Raw genomic sequence first — 17,546 nt, forward strand, 5'->3', positions numbered from 1 at the left:
ATTTGTTTCATATGGTACTTTATGGTACTTGAAGTCTATATCATGGTAATTTTTTTTCATGCGTTGCGTGTTTAACTCTTTTTCACGCGTTAATTCATGTCATGTTAAACTTACACATTTTAAACGCATATTTCATATGGAATTATAATTACATTATTCAATACAGTTTACTTAGTCCCTGTAGACCCGTAATTATTACTATTATTCTTATTGTAATAAGTAAATGTTATAACTGTTTCGGTCGATTATTGCAAATTCGTTTAGTATATAATATTATGTAATTGCGTAAATTTTAGGGTATATTTGGTGATTTTGTAGAGCATAAATGCATGTATATTTTAAGAATTATTGGGACGTGAAGTCCCTAGCCTCAGTTATTAAATTATTATGACGGATGACGTAAAAGCAGTGCTGCGAGGATTTTTGCTTTTCACGCGGTTATCACCCTTTTTTTTTTATTTGATTTTTTTTGTATTAGACTGCAGAATATTATCATGATACGGATATGCGCACACTCGACCGGGGTCGGGGTCGCATTTATCTTCTGTGCAGAGCCGACAGGCTTGTAATCAATATTAATGTCCGAAATTCGACGGGGGGAGCGCATTAACCCGGCCGCCGCATCGTTTCGTATACGCGTTTCGTGGCAAAGAGTAGGTACCTCGTTGATGCCATAATGGTCTTATAATAATACGTTCTAATCATTTAACGATCTCAATGTATGTGTGTTTTGCTCCAGAAATACCGGTTTTGTTGACTTGTGTATATTTTATTTCTATACACTCATTGCGCGGTTGTGATATTTTTTTGTTTACACGGAACATTCGGGGCCGTGGCAACGCAGCGCCGGCCGTATTTGTTTTGCTTCGCGCGCGCGCTGCGGAGAGTGATATGGCACAATATTTATAACGCTGTATAGTAGCACCGATAGTATAATATATTGTATTATATATGTATGGTATGATAATATATAAGTATAAAGTGGTATTCGCCGGGAGAAAAATCCGGACGCGCGGGGTCATACTACTGCGACGACGACAAGGGCAAAACAAATAAATCTATAATGTTATGATAATTTTCAGCTTAGTCATTTTCGTACGGGTTTCTTTATTTCGGTTATTTTTTTATTATTATTTTTTCTATCCGTCGTACGCGTACCGGCGACAAGGATGGGCGAAGGGTACTCGTTCTCGGCGCGAACGTTCCGAGTTCGAAATGACTCTATTTCCTTCGCCAACGGTCATTCAACGTGTGTGAAACGACACACGCCGTCGTGAGAAACTTCGGAACGCGTCACGATCGCGGGGTCGCGTCCAAGTCGCATTACTATTATTATTGCTTTGTCGAAAGGTGCGTTTAACGGACACTATAAACGCGCGACGCGTTGTGAGTACACTATATAATATAATACGTAGGTACGTACAATACTATTAAATAGTAATGTGTTGTGTCATATTTGTTAGCGTCGTCCGCAAACGAATCGCTTCGGTAGTCGGGTGGCGATAAGTGGAGTCGACGAAAACGGTTCCGCCACACACATATATATATACTCGTATTTTGGATGTAATAATATATGACGACGAAACGATCTTCGGGTCCCTCGTGACGATGACTGCGGCAGGAAACGGAATTCGTCGCTAACGACCGATGACGCGGTCTCGGGTTTCCACTGATCGATATGTACCTACCTACGCCGCATCACAAAGAACACCTTTTGCGGTGACTTGTAAGACAAATACGCCTTTTGGCAACTGTCGGTGGTGGCCGCGAGGTCGCATTATATACGTAAATGCATAACGTAACGCGCGACGTATACACCGCCAGTCTACATCACATATATATATATATATATTATATACACTCCTCCTAGGATGAGATTTTCTCCACGGCATCACGGAATTTCAAAGGTCTAAGTCGATTACAAAGGTCAAAGAGTCGTTTCGCGAACTCCAAATCCATACAATATAAATATATATATATATTAATATATTATATGCCCTTCCCCCGTTGTCCACGAGCGTTTCGTCTGCCGCGTACAGACTTTACGCCGATGTGGTTTTCTTCGGGAACCCTTTTATGCCGACAACATTATCGTCCTTTATCATCCGTACCGTCTGCACAATGTCAATCAATTTAACTACGTTCATTGTGCCGGGAGGACGCAGTAGATCGCGTGAAATATAACAATACACATATTATTATGTATAGCTGGACGGAGTACGCGATTCGTCTAACGAGAACCGCACATAACAAATTGCCGTTTCCGCGACAAAAACCGACCAGAATCGCGGCCCACGTCGTCCGTCGAAAATCTCTAACTTTTGTGTGTATAATAATATATATAATATAGGCACTTACGAAAAGAGGAAAAAAATATTGCTACATTTTAAGTATTGAGAACGCATGCCAAATCGAAATATTTAGTCGCATCACGTACGCTTGGAAAATTTATTTCACCGTTTCATTTGCAAACTAGTGTACTAGGAGATTGTACTTTTTAGACCGTAGTAATACAACGACATCATATTATATAATATTTTAAGATTATTACTTATTTGTTTTTTTTTTATTTTCAAAAATATTTTTTATTATTTTTCCGTCGACAATTCTTCGGATTTGTTTATTTCGAACACGCAATATGCTATTCTACATAAATTACTCTGTAACTTTTTGTATTCTGTTTATATCGAATTTTTACAAGAAATATTTTAAAATAAGAGTAATTTCACGTTATAATATAATCTCAATTCGATTACTCTGTTTTATTATTTTTATTCTAACAATTCAAAACTCTTTAAGATTAAATTATCATATTTATGAATTTGTTATTATGTGGCCCTGAAGAGAATGTGTTTTTTTCAGTACTCAATAAGGATGTTCACAATGTTTGGTTAAGCAAAAAGCTACACGTGTAGGTGCATAATAATGTTGAACTCGCATGTACCCGTAGATAGTATTGAACCTCGTTATTTGTATAAACCTCATATACAGGTATTATATATTTTGAATGGGCCACATTTATATAGTGTATAATATTTTATATTCTAAAAAAATAGGAAATGTAATGGTTTTTATTTTCTTTCAATGATAATATTATAAATAATATGATATTTCTAAAAATCTCATTATGAACACGAACACCAGAGAAAATGTCCTGTTGGTTGTATTATTGACTAGAAAAAGTTTACAATAAAATAATGTTGTAGGTATGTAAGCTTTGCCATTTCCATTAAAATAATTTTAAAGTTTTGGTTTGCCGGACAGAAATATAAATAAAATAATCAAATAAGACGAGAAAAGTTATTTTTAGATGCGAAATATTTACAAGACTTCATCTTGGTAATTCAATCACATTAGAGAGAAAACTTACAACTTTCTTCCGTTGTCCGTAAAGATTATAGTCACTGAGAATATTTTTTGACAAGAATAACGTCAATTATTCGGGTTTATGTAAGTGTCTGCCCTTATATTATGATAAAACTCAGAATCTGAGATATTATAGTATTAACTGATTGTATAAAATATTATTGTACATGAAGAAAATTTTAATTAGATTTAAACATCACAATAAAAGCTTATTGGAATTTTGATTCTTAAATAACATTCCTACTTCAGTATAAAAATTAGTCACTTAAAAGTGAAACTCTATTATATAATGTACGAGTACTAGTTATCACTTTTTCGTTTTTTCAGTAATATTACATTATATTAATATATTTTACAATATTTACATAATAATAATAATATGCTGATATGAGAATATGAGATGATTAATCTTCAATTAATTTTAGGTTTTTCGATTGATCTGTTACACACATTATATCCAAAACTATTAACGTTTTTAAAGATATTATTTACATAATTTTAAGTTCTTAAAAACAACATTTTTCTATCACATATATTTTTTTACTATTTTTAATAACAAAATTCATTTTTAATTCCTTATTCCAAGTCATTAACCAAATATGTTAACTAGAATAAAAATATGTTCCCAAAATGATTAACTTAATATTAATTATAACTTATAAGTATAATATTAACATTTATAAGAAGTATCTTATTTTACTGCAGTTGTTTGTATTCTGACGAAAACCTTGATTTTTAAAAACCAATAATATAGCTTTTGTATATTTTATTGTTTACAAATGTAGAATAATTAATATTCAATAAAATTGTCTAATCAACCTCAATTATAATAGTTATTTAATAACAACAATGTTTAATCAATAACTTTTAATTTGGTATTTTGATTATACAAGAAATAATACGTCGTCGCTAACCAACCGTTGCGAACTTATCCACTTTTCGCGTATACCGAATAATATTGGAGTAAAATAAATTCTTTGTCGGTTAAGCGGACCGTAATAACAATATTTATCGTCAACTTTTTAGTATTTGTTTTGTATAGTTAAATAACAACAATTAATTTAAAACAAAGGGCGGTTTCATTATCCTCAATCATTTATCGAATTGTATATATTCTGCGCCCTGCGATAGTGTTATGTATTATATAGTATAGTATGTAGACTGTATACTGTAAAGAGTATAATGTACTTATTAATGTATATGTTTTAAATTTCCTTTCTTCATGATTTTGTTTCGTGTTCTCTGGTCACGGTGCGTCAGGGGTGATGATGGTGTATAGCCAACCCGTATTATATTACCCTACCACCGTTCACTATATATTATATTATTATGTGTATATATTATACTCACATAATGCGTGCACGGAGTTCGGTAATCTTTCGTGCCTCGATAAACGTTCAATTAGTCTGCACTTCCTTTGTTTAATTTCACCTGAAACCGTGTGACTGCACTCTCCATAATATACTTTCATCTCAATAACGTACTTAAAACATTATATCCGATCACGATGATTTTTACAATACGTTCTTTACCACAGTACAATACACACCGACTTAAACAATAATATCTGACGTTATATTAATAAAGGTGCATCGATTTGAACAATATCTGTACCACGCGTCAACGTAGTCGGTATTCCCGCCGTAAAATAAACATGAAATATAATGTATATTATAGTATTAATTTATAACCGTGTAAAGTATACAGACAGCAATATTGCGATCTTGAAAACTGCCGAACGTTATTCACGGTCAATACAGTATTAAGTGTATTCTATACATATTTTTTACCTACATGGAACTTGGTACTTCATCTATTGTTATACAGTTTTTATTCGTAAAAAAATATTTAGAAATATTTAAAATATGCTCTTTTTCAAAATTTTTTTTACATTTAAAAGGAATTCATTTTTCAGATCTTGATTTTATTTTTTATGAAATGTAATGGAATATTCAAAAATTTAGTATAAACAATATACGAGTAAAATATTAGAAGTTTCAAGTCTACGTTGTTGAAGTTCTGGTATTCTGTTTAGATGATCTAGACATTTTTCGTATTCTCTCTGATCACTTTATTTGATACGTTCAATTAATATATATCTATTTTATGCTTAATTTTCGATACTGTATATTATGCAAATTGAATCCGTTAATTTATTTAGGGGGTATTATTAATATATATATATATATATATATATTATATTTTAAGGTAAGCGATTAATTAATATACGACCTTCTCTTTTGATATACTGAGATTTCATTCTAATATACATATAAAAAAGTTTAAAAAAAAACGCGTTGTTTTATTTAAATAATTAATGTACAAGTATTCGCGTTTTTGCGTAGACTATAAGTGAAATTTAAGTTGTTTTTTTTTTTTAGACCCATTTTGTCATATATAAATAAGTCCCGATATAGTGATCCAAAGTCACAGGTAGCGTGCGGTCGTTCGCTTAAAACCATATTGTCTCTGATATTAATTCGGTTTTCTGGCATCGGATGGTCGCATTTAAAACAAAAATGTATAATATGCGGAAAATAACACTGTCAATATATTACACAATAACAATGATATTACATCAATCGGAATCATCCGAATGGGTTTGGGCTTGATCGAGTATAGGTAGGCAATCGCAGGGAGTCGGTGGCAGGGAACAGTGTGGTTGCGGCAAGAGGAGAGATACGAGCGCTGCTGCTGCAATTTTCAAACGAACGATGGTCCACGGGCAGCGGGTACGGAGAGAAGTGCGCGTTTGGCCGGAAATCATCGACGGTGTGCGTTTAAACTGCAGCCGCCGGACCGTGAAATTGCCAGGGATATTGCATCCATTGACGATTTCCCGCACGCTCAACCGAGCCCGTCGCCTATCGTTTAATTACTCCAGCCCGCGCCCGTCGCACTGAAGCTTCGAGAGAACAGACGAGAAGGGGTCCTCCAAGGTGCGCTGCAGGACTAAATCTTGCGAACGACTTACACGCCCGGTCGCCGGATCGTCTGACGACCGTCTGAGTTTTGTCGGATGGGTAATTTTTTTTTCGCTCATTTGCCCCGTCAGCGCACCCCCTATTACATTATATAGATAGGTAGGTAGGTAGGTAGGTGTAACGCGCGCGCTCAATCGGTTAATTAAACGCGATTCACTGTAATTCGCACCGCGTTCATTCGCCTATTTCATATTATTGTATAATATTTTTGCTCCTCCGTTTCAAAAATGACATGTCAGTTACAAAAGTATTATAATATTATATGATAACTTAATAAAAAAAAACTTTAACTTTAACTTCAATACTAATAAGCATACTAACGAGCATATTACCGTAAATAATAAGACATGTCTCGTACAATACACAGTGTGTAATAGGGACCGCTTTCATTCTAATAACATCACTGGTATCGCAAAAACCTTGTATGTATTTAAATTGTTATGCGATAATAATATACTGACATATATGACATATCGTACACGAAAAATCATTTCATAAATGTATAATATTATTAATTATTATGATTGTTTAAAAGAAAACAGTGGATTTTACTGACTGTATAATTTGTATGAAATTAAATTTAATTAATTAAATGCTTGGCTGTGGGTTTGTATACTCGTAATTCAAATTCTATGCACGTCGATTCTTATAAAAAATGTATTCGGCGAAACATTTTAATTAGTTGTACATTGTTGTTCGTATGAAATTTCGTAAAAAAAAAAAATAATAATATTATATTATAAACTCTAACAAATAAAAAAAAAACTAATAACTTTATACGATTCAATATAATACAATTCTTTGATATTTCTACGGTTTCCTGATAGAAAATAAGACAGGCCCTGTATTCATAGACATAATATAATAGAGTTGATGATGTATATTTTATATAGTGATTGGCAAACATATATTCCTGTTTGCTTATTGACCTACCGTAGCTACTACATAGAAAAATCAATCGGAAGTTTTGAAAAAACTGCAGTGAGGCCCACAATTATTTTTCCGGTAACACAAAACTAACAGCACATTTTTTTCCCACTAATTCAGTTGCACTTTTTTTTCGTTAAATAGATATTTTTATTCTCAATTAATTATTCTACCAGCAGGTGAATTAATATCAAACACATATTGCTGTGTGTTCGCATTTATTGTAAATATATTTTAACTTTATAAAATATTATTATGTTAAAACTGATTACATTTATTTCTTCGAGTTTATCTTCAATAATAAAATATATAAAGCTCATTCGTGAATTTATTTGTCTGGCTTAAATTTAATGAACAACGCAATCGAAGTATTTTAAGTTTTAAGTTGTAACTTGAATATCAATTAATGGATAGACAAAGGTACAAAATAAACAAAATGTTATGTAAATTAAAGTTTAAATTAATTATTTATTTTTTGATCACACATTCTGAAAAATGTTGTTAAATAGTTTTTATAAATAAAATAAACCTTATAACGTTGATATATTTTTTTATATTTAACTCTAAAAATTAATATACTTTATTCCCTGTATGAAAATCATTAGATGCATACGGAATATTTCTACACAAGTAAATTTTTATAATTATTAATCATTACTTTTTAAAATTATAATCAAAAGTAAATATTAAACCTTCCTATTTTTAATCTAAAACTGTAAATTGGTTCAAACTTTTATAAAATGTTAAATTATTTATGTTTATATGCTGTTATATAAATATAATATGTACGGATCACGAATTTATCATTCAGTACAGCGTAATAGCTATTATGCTTTAAGGGTTTATAAAATATAAATTTTTGATTTAAATCCTACACTGAGTACTAACTACTGACATTATGTAAACAATAATTATAACGATTTTGAAAATTATAATATTGATAGTATATACTTTGCTATTTACTAAAACATGCAAACTGCAATCATACAAAATGCAGTGTTATAATAATGAAATATATCCAATACCACCAGTTTAATATTAATAATTCGATTTAATCTACTTCATGATATTGAATGTTGACAATAGCTTCAGCGTAAATCAACACATTTGTAAGGATATAATATAAGACTAATTAAATTTAATTAAAAACATTTTTCATCCCTAGAATTTAATTTTTACCTTTTAATTAGTTGCATTAATTATCTGAAATTCGTAGTTTTCTTTGAGATTTTCAATATAATATGTAAGACAAACAAAGAACGATATTTTAATCACGAATCAAACTATTGTTATAATTACTATTATATAATATAAATGTATATTATATATTATAAAGCTATTTTAATTTATAATGTCCACAATAACAATTCGTTTAAACGTAATTATTTTTTAAACAAGACGAGTTAAATTATTGTACAATACGGTTTAACATTTTATAGTTTCTAAGATGATGAATTATGGTGCGATTATATACTAAAAACGAACGATAATCCTGTACAAACTATCTTACACAATAAATTTAAACGATGGCATACATCTTTAAAAAATAAGCCATGATTTTTAAAACAATATTAATATTTTAATAATTTATGTTGACGTTTAATAAACAATAAATAAATACAATTGACACTGCAGTACACAAAACTAAAAATAATTTAATTTTTTTCAACTTGTTAGCCATAATAAGAATTTAACATTATACAAATATCTAAGCGAGTATAACACATTTCAAATATTATATAAAACACATACCATTTTAAATGTTATTTATGATATTTGAAAGTAACCGATAAATCACCGTATGCCAGCTGCACTAGCACTAGCGGACTACAACTAATATACAAATATTAAAATAATATGTAGTCAATAGTTTGTTGTTAACGTTTAGTATTATATTATTTTAATTATTTAAATAACACTTATTATCTGGTATACATCATTGATAGTATATTTATTATTTTATGGTAATTACTCGTTTATATTAATACATTTAAACTTTCCACTCGATAACAATCGATCTATTGAAATACCATTACTCGTTAGAAACTTTTAACAAAAGGTTTATGTTATAGAGAAATCCTATATAACGGCATGAATAGACGTTTTGTATTTTAGTAAAATACGAAAATCGGCTTTTCATATTCGTAGTGTATATTTTTTTACGACGTACTCATATCTACAAGGTTTATTACGTGAAAGTACTGTTTGATCTAATATCTATCTATAAACATTAAATTCGTATACATATATTCGTTATTATTTTCCGTAACGATCAGACAATTTACTACCACAGTTATGAGAAAATTTACGACGATATAGTCTATGTATATATTATTATTATTTTTTTTTTAAATAAATATTAAATATAATTATCACGATTTCATTTTTATCTACCTATTTAAATCAGTATAATATATATGCATGGTAACAAGTTTAAGTTATCGAATAAACCAACGTGTTAAATAATATTGTAAACACGATATGAAATACACGTCTTTATAATACGAAGGGAAATATTTTGAATTCGGAAGTTGTTTAGGTTTCAAAACATCATAAACTGGATATTATTAATGACTTAGGCATTTAGCTATAAAACGGTTTGAAATACCAACAACTTATAATAATTCACGTTATATTACAAAAAATAAAACTTTAATTCGGTAATATATTTTAGTGAAATGCAGCGGTAACATCGTAGTTTACACAAATCGGAATAAGTTCGTCATTTGTGATTTTTAAATTCCAACGCTTATTATAAAGCTATAACCAAGCTTGCCAAATATTGTTGGTGTAGATATTATATAACATAAACTATTATGAAGCGCCGAAAGGAATATTTTATTTAGTCCATTAAAATTGTATTTAAACTGATTATAATACAGAAGATCGGTATCAAAACACATAAAGTGTGATTTTAATTTAAAGTAATTCATTCAAACTGTTAAGTGAGCTTAACGTTGTGTACGTAGGTGCTAAAACCTACCCAAATTATTTTAATCGTCGAAATAATAATTAATTGTTTCCGGTCATAGAATTTTGAATTGAATTGGAATTATTCGTTTTAAATAAATTATGCATCAATAAAGCTTGTATATATAATATTGTGTAAAATGGGCGTTAGTATATATACTAATGTGTGTATTATACCATTATATTATTTTATACTGACGTTATATTTATAATTATTATTACTTTCTTTAAATATTTGATTATGTGTTCAATCGAAAATTATATTTTATTACAATATGAACGTAATGATCAGGTATATAAATGTGAAATATTATCGATTTGTGTGTTTAGAAGACGTGTTTTTCTTTCTCTCGATTAGTATTCAACGTTGATATTCGATGTCTATGGCCGACGGGTCATCAACAGTTTTACACGTACATTTTTAGCGTGTGGAGATTTTAATTTTATTCCCCTGGCGAGTAGGTAATAAAAATTAAAAACTCGTTTAACATAAACGGAAATAATTAAATTCCCGATCGACAGAGATAATGGTGCTCCACGGACCGTGATCTAAACGTAATTTTTTGATTGTACGCAATTTCAGTTAAATGTAACCATTATGCGTACAACCGTATTGTCATGAAATAGATTTCTATTTTTCATATTTAAAATTACGAGGAATTTTAAAGTTATTTTAAGTAATTTATACAGTTTTAATTTCTTTATTATCATCAAGACGGAGTTATTTTCAATATTTCATTTTTATGAATCACTAAGGAAATCATATTAAACTTTTATGTAATCCATTAAAACATATCTCACAAAAAATTAATGACCTATAAAAATAGATAATAATAATACGTGAGTAACAGCCCATTTAAGGAAATTTAATTATGTACTGTAAACTACTTGTACGATACTTAAAAGATAATATATTTTTACTTTATTATTTGACAGATAAAAGAAACTAGTATAAATAAATTACAAAACACATTATTAGGTAGTTATTTTTATAACTTAAAATCAACATTTATTTGTTTACCGTATAATTTATATAATAATACTAATAATACAGGATAATATTTTAATAGTGTACTTACTAATTATTAATAAAACAAAGTATATCTACTTAATTCTAATAATTTAAGTTACCGTGTTCTCTGTATTAAATTCTATATAACATTTAAAACGACATCCTGCTAGTAAGTTATGAATACTGAGTTGAATAGTATACTAAATAATAATAAAATACTTCGATGTGTTTTTCTATATGATAATAATGAGTAAGGACAATCATTTTTTTTTTTATTACAGTATTACATAATGCAACACATACGGTTGATAATATATAGCCTCTAACTTCAATCAAATATGAATTATTGTTTAGATTTTAGCTTTTTAATTATTTGTATGGATACATTTTTACCAGTGATGAATCCTGTTATTTTTATTAATATCAATACTCGAATCAGAATTAACATATCTAATCACAATTGAATTAAGTACTGTTTCTTAAAACAATAGTGAATAATTATAATAGTATAGTCAGTGTATGACTCATCCAGTATACACCATAGTATTCTAGGTATATTAGGTTTATATACAAATGATAGCTATGATATGATAGAGATGTTCCTTACGTGATGAAATATATATAAGTAAAAAAAAAAATCAACAACATTTCTGCCAAAATATAATGTTTTGTTGTGTAATTTATGTAAAACAAAAAAAAAACCTCATTAATTCCCAATCTAATTGTTATTATTATTATTTTTTTGTGTTCAAAGATAATTCAGTCACGTGTTATTTTGTAAATGAGACGTCACATTATAATTATGGTTTTCTTCCAGTCTTTTGAAGGCAAAAAATAATACCACAGTACATTAAATTTGATGAATACCGCGCGTCGGGCGTAATAGTATTATGAAGGGGGATTTATAGGTGTGTTACAAAGTTCATTATATCCATAAACAACTGGTAGGTAGGTACACGGGGTAAAAATACTGTAGAACAAAATATAGGCAATTGAAATTGCAAGAAATAAAACCAAATTGTACGGCATATGCGTAATATACACACACACTAATATTATATTGAATACATTTTATATCCCACACGTCTGCTGCCCGGGTTTTGTAACGAAATAAGTGATGATTTATACACAGTTTGTAAAATATTAACGACATCATATACATACATCGTATATATGAAGCAATCGTTTGAAACCCCTTTGGAAATACGCGACCACATTCGGGAGGCGTACAAAATTGAACACTGCGACAGTGTAAGGTACTATTAAAGTCGGTTTATACGATATAAATGAGTAAGTGAAATAGATTTTATAACAAATTGAATAGCAAACAGATATTATAACAATTAAGGCTCGCGGATGGCGGCGGTGAAGTCACGATGTTTTATTAATTTTTCCGCTCAATTATACAATATAATACAATAATAATCGTTTTAAATTGAGTTGGACATTGTATAAATTGAATTTATTTTAAGGCATATTCATATAATATAAACTCATTGAGACGTCGATGGCGGGCGGACGACATAAGACGTATTATTATTATTATTATTATATGAAAATAACTATTATTCGTACAAAAGCCGAGAACGGTGCGAAAACCGGGTTTATGGGGGTAGGTAACGCGCGAAAAACGAACGATCAAAATAATACTTATATATGTATATATGTATATATATTACGCGCGGGCGGGCCGGGATTACGAGTTAACGAAGTCCATTGTACCGCGCGCGCGGACTTTCCGAATTACGCGCCTCGTTAATAATTATCGTGTAGTAGTATATACACCGTAGTAGCTTATAGTATATATAGTCGTACCGCCATGTTGTAATAGAATACAGTGTAGTGGATATATGTATAGCGTGTTCTTTTATACATATATTTGTATTTCGACGGCGGCGGCGTTCGCTGTGCCTATTATATTATAATACAGACTATATACAATGCGACTATACGGGCGACTTGGGCCCCGTTTCACGGCAGCAACGCAAACACGCGGACTACGATGGCGGACTTTTCATTATACAACGTAGTATAATGACAATCTCGCCCTCGCCGCCGTCGACAACTATAGGTACCGTACCTGCCTATATTATTAATTATTATAACACAAGACGTACGACTCGCGCACTGCCTCAGTGTGCACAGCACTCGACTCAGACTTGGTATGTATAATGTGTATATGTATATATATATATATATATATATAGGCACGTGTGCAATGTGCGAATGTACATATAACTTTATATTATAATTTATATGATGATGTGTGTCATATTATATGCGCGTGTGTGTGTGGCGTCGGCAAGCTTTTACAACCCGCACGCTCGTTCATACATATTACATACAGGATGATTCATCAAGCAAGTTCGCCCCTTTTATTGTGGTGCAGTTAATAACGAATAACGATGCAGTTATTAAAAATCTAATTTTTGAAATTGTATGAGATTTTTTGCACTGCTTAACACGTTGATGAACATGACTGCCACACAGCGTTCGCCGACTAAATAACACCCCTTTTATGATCAGTTTGATCTCTTATGCCCCAAACATTCAATATTAATAATGTGTATACCAAAATAATCAGTATTCAAAAGCTATTGTGTTTTAACTTTTGATTTTAAATTTTAAAACCATGAATACTAAAGCATGTAGTGTCCATCAACGTGTTAAGGTGTAAGGTGTATTCTGTGGAGATATAAACTTCTGTTTTTTAATTTGGAACACCACTTTTCTACTGTGAATTATTTAATGGATAATTTTCGTGAAAATGTTGTCGTACGTTTATAACAACCAAAAAACCAAAGTTTAAAAGAGTAGTTTTAAAATTGTTTAACTTTGTGCAGGTACTAAGAATAATAGATTATTGATAATGGGTTTGGAAGATATGGAGGCTAGGGGAATATGAAAAATTATATTATTCATAAAAATGTTTAATGATTTTAAATTTTTGTAGATATATATTTGAATATCTTAATTGAACTAATAAGTAGCTTTTCATCGATCAATATTTAGAAGTTTTAAAACTGGTCAAGGTCTAATAAATGGTTTAATAAATATTATATCTATTTTATATTTTTGTAAATCCATTTGTATAGACTGTTTTATACTTATATTCTTAGTATAACTAAATAATTTGAAATAAAAACAGCCTCATTTAAAATAAACAGAAATTTGAACCAAAGAACCTACACCCTACTCGTAAAAAAATGTTGAGTTAAAAATATAGGCATCATTTATACTTAAGAATTCCAAAAATTATAATTTTAATTAATCGATTATTAAAGGAAAACATGAGGTTTAGCATAGTTTATGAATCATTCTGTATACTGCACATGCAGGAATAAAGAAAACGTTCCGTTTGTCTCGCGCCCATCCCTTTTTTTTTGAGATGACCGTGTTCTTTTTGTTTCATATTTTTTTTTCATCATTCACTTCGTATATTCATACATATTATAAAATAAACCTTCGTATGAAAAGTTACAGTTCCCCGTCCACCGCTAGCCAGAGTACATACTATATTTTATGCCAGGTACCGTCGGCGAGGTATGGAGGATGCATGTCCGTTTTCTTAGATCGATATTATTATATTATACAGCGTGCGTCCGCGAAAACTGCGACTTTTGATATGCACACACACGTGTGTACATTAAACGGTCAACGTTATGTTACGCGTCGTATGTCATGCGCCACGTGTCGTATAATATAGAACTACATAAATTATTTATACACCAGACTTTCGATATTATACATATAAATATGTCATCGTATTATGTTTTTTTTCATCGATATCTCACGTCGTAGTTGGTGTCCATATCTGAAGACGTGAGATAAAACGTCTTAAGCGACTTAAAGCCATATCTACCGTCGAACGACGATGTACCTAACACATATTATGACATCGTTTGAAAAAATCCTTAGTTCAAAAACATCTAGCAAACATATTATTCATGCGAAACGTGTAATCCATAAACTACCTATACATAAAATGTATGTATATTAAGTACCTATATATAATTTTTTTAAAACAGAACATCACTTACCGTTTCCACCTCGCACCTACAATGTTCGTAAAAAAAAATGTTTATTCATTGATTTTAACTTTGCTGTAAACATATTTTTGAATATTGAAATTTTACTATTAATTTTTTCTTATATGCTAATATTTAAAGTTCAGATGAGCGGTACAGTAATTATTTTTCGCGGAATCGATTATTGTCTCTTAACATACATCAAAAGTCAAAACTCAGTACAAAATAATGTATGTACCTATCTATTTAATATAGGCAATTAGCGACGGAGAGATATAGAAAATTTAATATGATTTTTTATAATGACTTCAGCACTAAGTTAGTATTTCCAATGCAGATTAATTAATATATATTAATATATATATAATTACTAATTTATAATAAAATAGACATTTTTCTTACTTTTTTAAGCGATTTTTGATCAAGACACGTTTATATGTGTCAACTCAAAAACGTATAATCTTTATATAATGCGTTGCAGACTCGCAGTATCTTGTACCTATACGTGGATGAGTACTAGAATACATAATATTAAAATATGAAATTATAATAGAAGGTTATATTGATGCATGTGTTATTTTATAAAATATTATCTTCAAGAATCTATTCACTAATTGACTAGGCCTTTTCATCAATACCTTTAAACAACGATGGGAACGATGAGTTTTATCGGGTAAAAAAATTATCCATCCTACCCTGTAAATCGGCGGAACGGATCTCGACAACGCGTTTTTCGTGGGTTCGGAACTAATGGATGCGTTCCAACACGTCTTGACTTATTGATTTTCAAACACCGTTTATTGAAGAATTCCACAGCATCGAACATAATTGAATGTAATATACGTATATGCGCATCATTCGAGACATTACACATAATAATAATATTTCTTTTTTTTATATTTTTATCGTATTTTATGATAAATAAATATTATAATCAAAGTACCGCAGTGATTAGGACTTGACCGCGTTCACGTCGTACCTATATTATTAAGAAAAATATGCAGCAAAAAAGAGTGATATAATAGGTAGGTAAGTACGAAAGACTATGTGGATCCGAATTTTGCCGAAAACTATTTCCTCGACGAAATCGCATAATAATATAATTATTTACATTCCGTATAATAGGTAGGAACCTTATAAATTATATAACTTGAATTCGTCATGTTGAGTTGAGTCGACGTGGATTGATGGTTTCCACTCGAGCTAATAGCATATCAGCTATTTAATTATTAATAATATTATTATTAGTTGTGTTCCGTAATAGATAATTGTTATCTGTATCGATTATGTAATATGTAAATACATATTATTATCACGCATTAGTCACTAACGCAGTATAATACGTTCATAATAATACTTATAAACATTGGGTACGTGAAATATACGTTAACCGCGACTAATATCATGGTGCATAATATAGTGATAATATGCTGCAATTGCAACATCGTAACATTATGTATTTGTATACATTATACGATATACCTAGTACAATATGACATACACGTATAATGGATATTATATTGTTATGACAAAACGATGACCGGCAGCTTACAACAGTCTTAGCTTAAATACCCCATAAGTATAGTTATATCTTATAATGTAATTCAATATACCTATTATAGTATATAATAATCCTCTCAGATCGTATACATTTTATTCGCATTGTCGGTTTGCCGAAAAACGAAATCGCCCGCGAGGCGGTTTTATTTCTTTCTACACTCTTATTGTATATACAAATCGTGTACATATGTGATAATAAAATTTACTCGGCCGGTCGCCCCGCGCGTCCGGTGCGACAGTGGTCTCATTTAAACGCATAAACACACACACACTGCACATGCGTATGTGCAATACATATAATATACATATATGAACACCATACGCGTATATCTATAAATTTTGTAAATAACCCTCTTCCGTTTTGTTTGCGGATTAATTCGGGTCGGTTTATCAGGATTTATTCCGATGGTCCTGTATACGGGAGACCACCGGCGGCGGCGGCGGCGGTGGTGGCAACAGTGGCGGTGGCGGTGGCGGCGTGTTAATCCTCCGAATCACATTCGAGACCTTACTCGGTTCATGCAGCAAGAGCAGCACTTCCCGTCCCCCCGCAAAATCTTCTTCCCGTCGCCGTGGCGAAGGGTCGGCAGTAAAAGTTTGCACAACTGACGACTCTGCAAAGACGACGTACCGCGGCCGCCGACTCTCCTCTATTATTATATCTGTTTTGGACTGCACACAATATGCACGTGCACAAAA

Source organism: Rhopalosiphum padi, chromosome 2, assembly GCF_020882245.1.
Source record: "Rhopalosiphum padi isolate XX-2018 chromosome 2, ASM2088224v1, whole genome shotgun sequence".
Taxonomy (NCBI): Eukaryota; Metazoa; Arthropoda; class Insecta; order Hemiptera; family Aphididae; genus Rhopalosiphum; species Rhopalosiphum padi.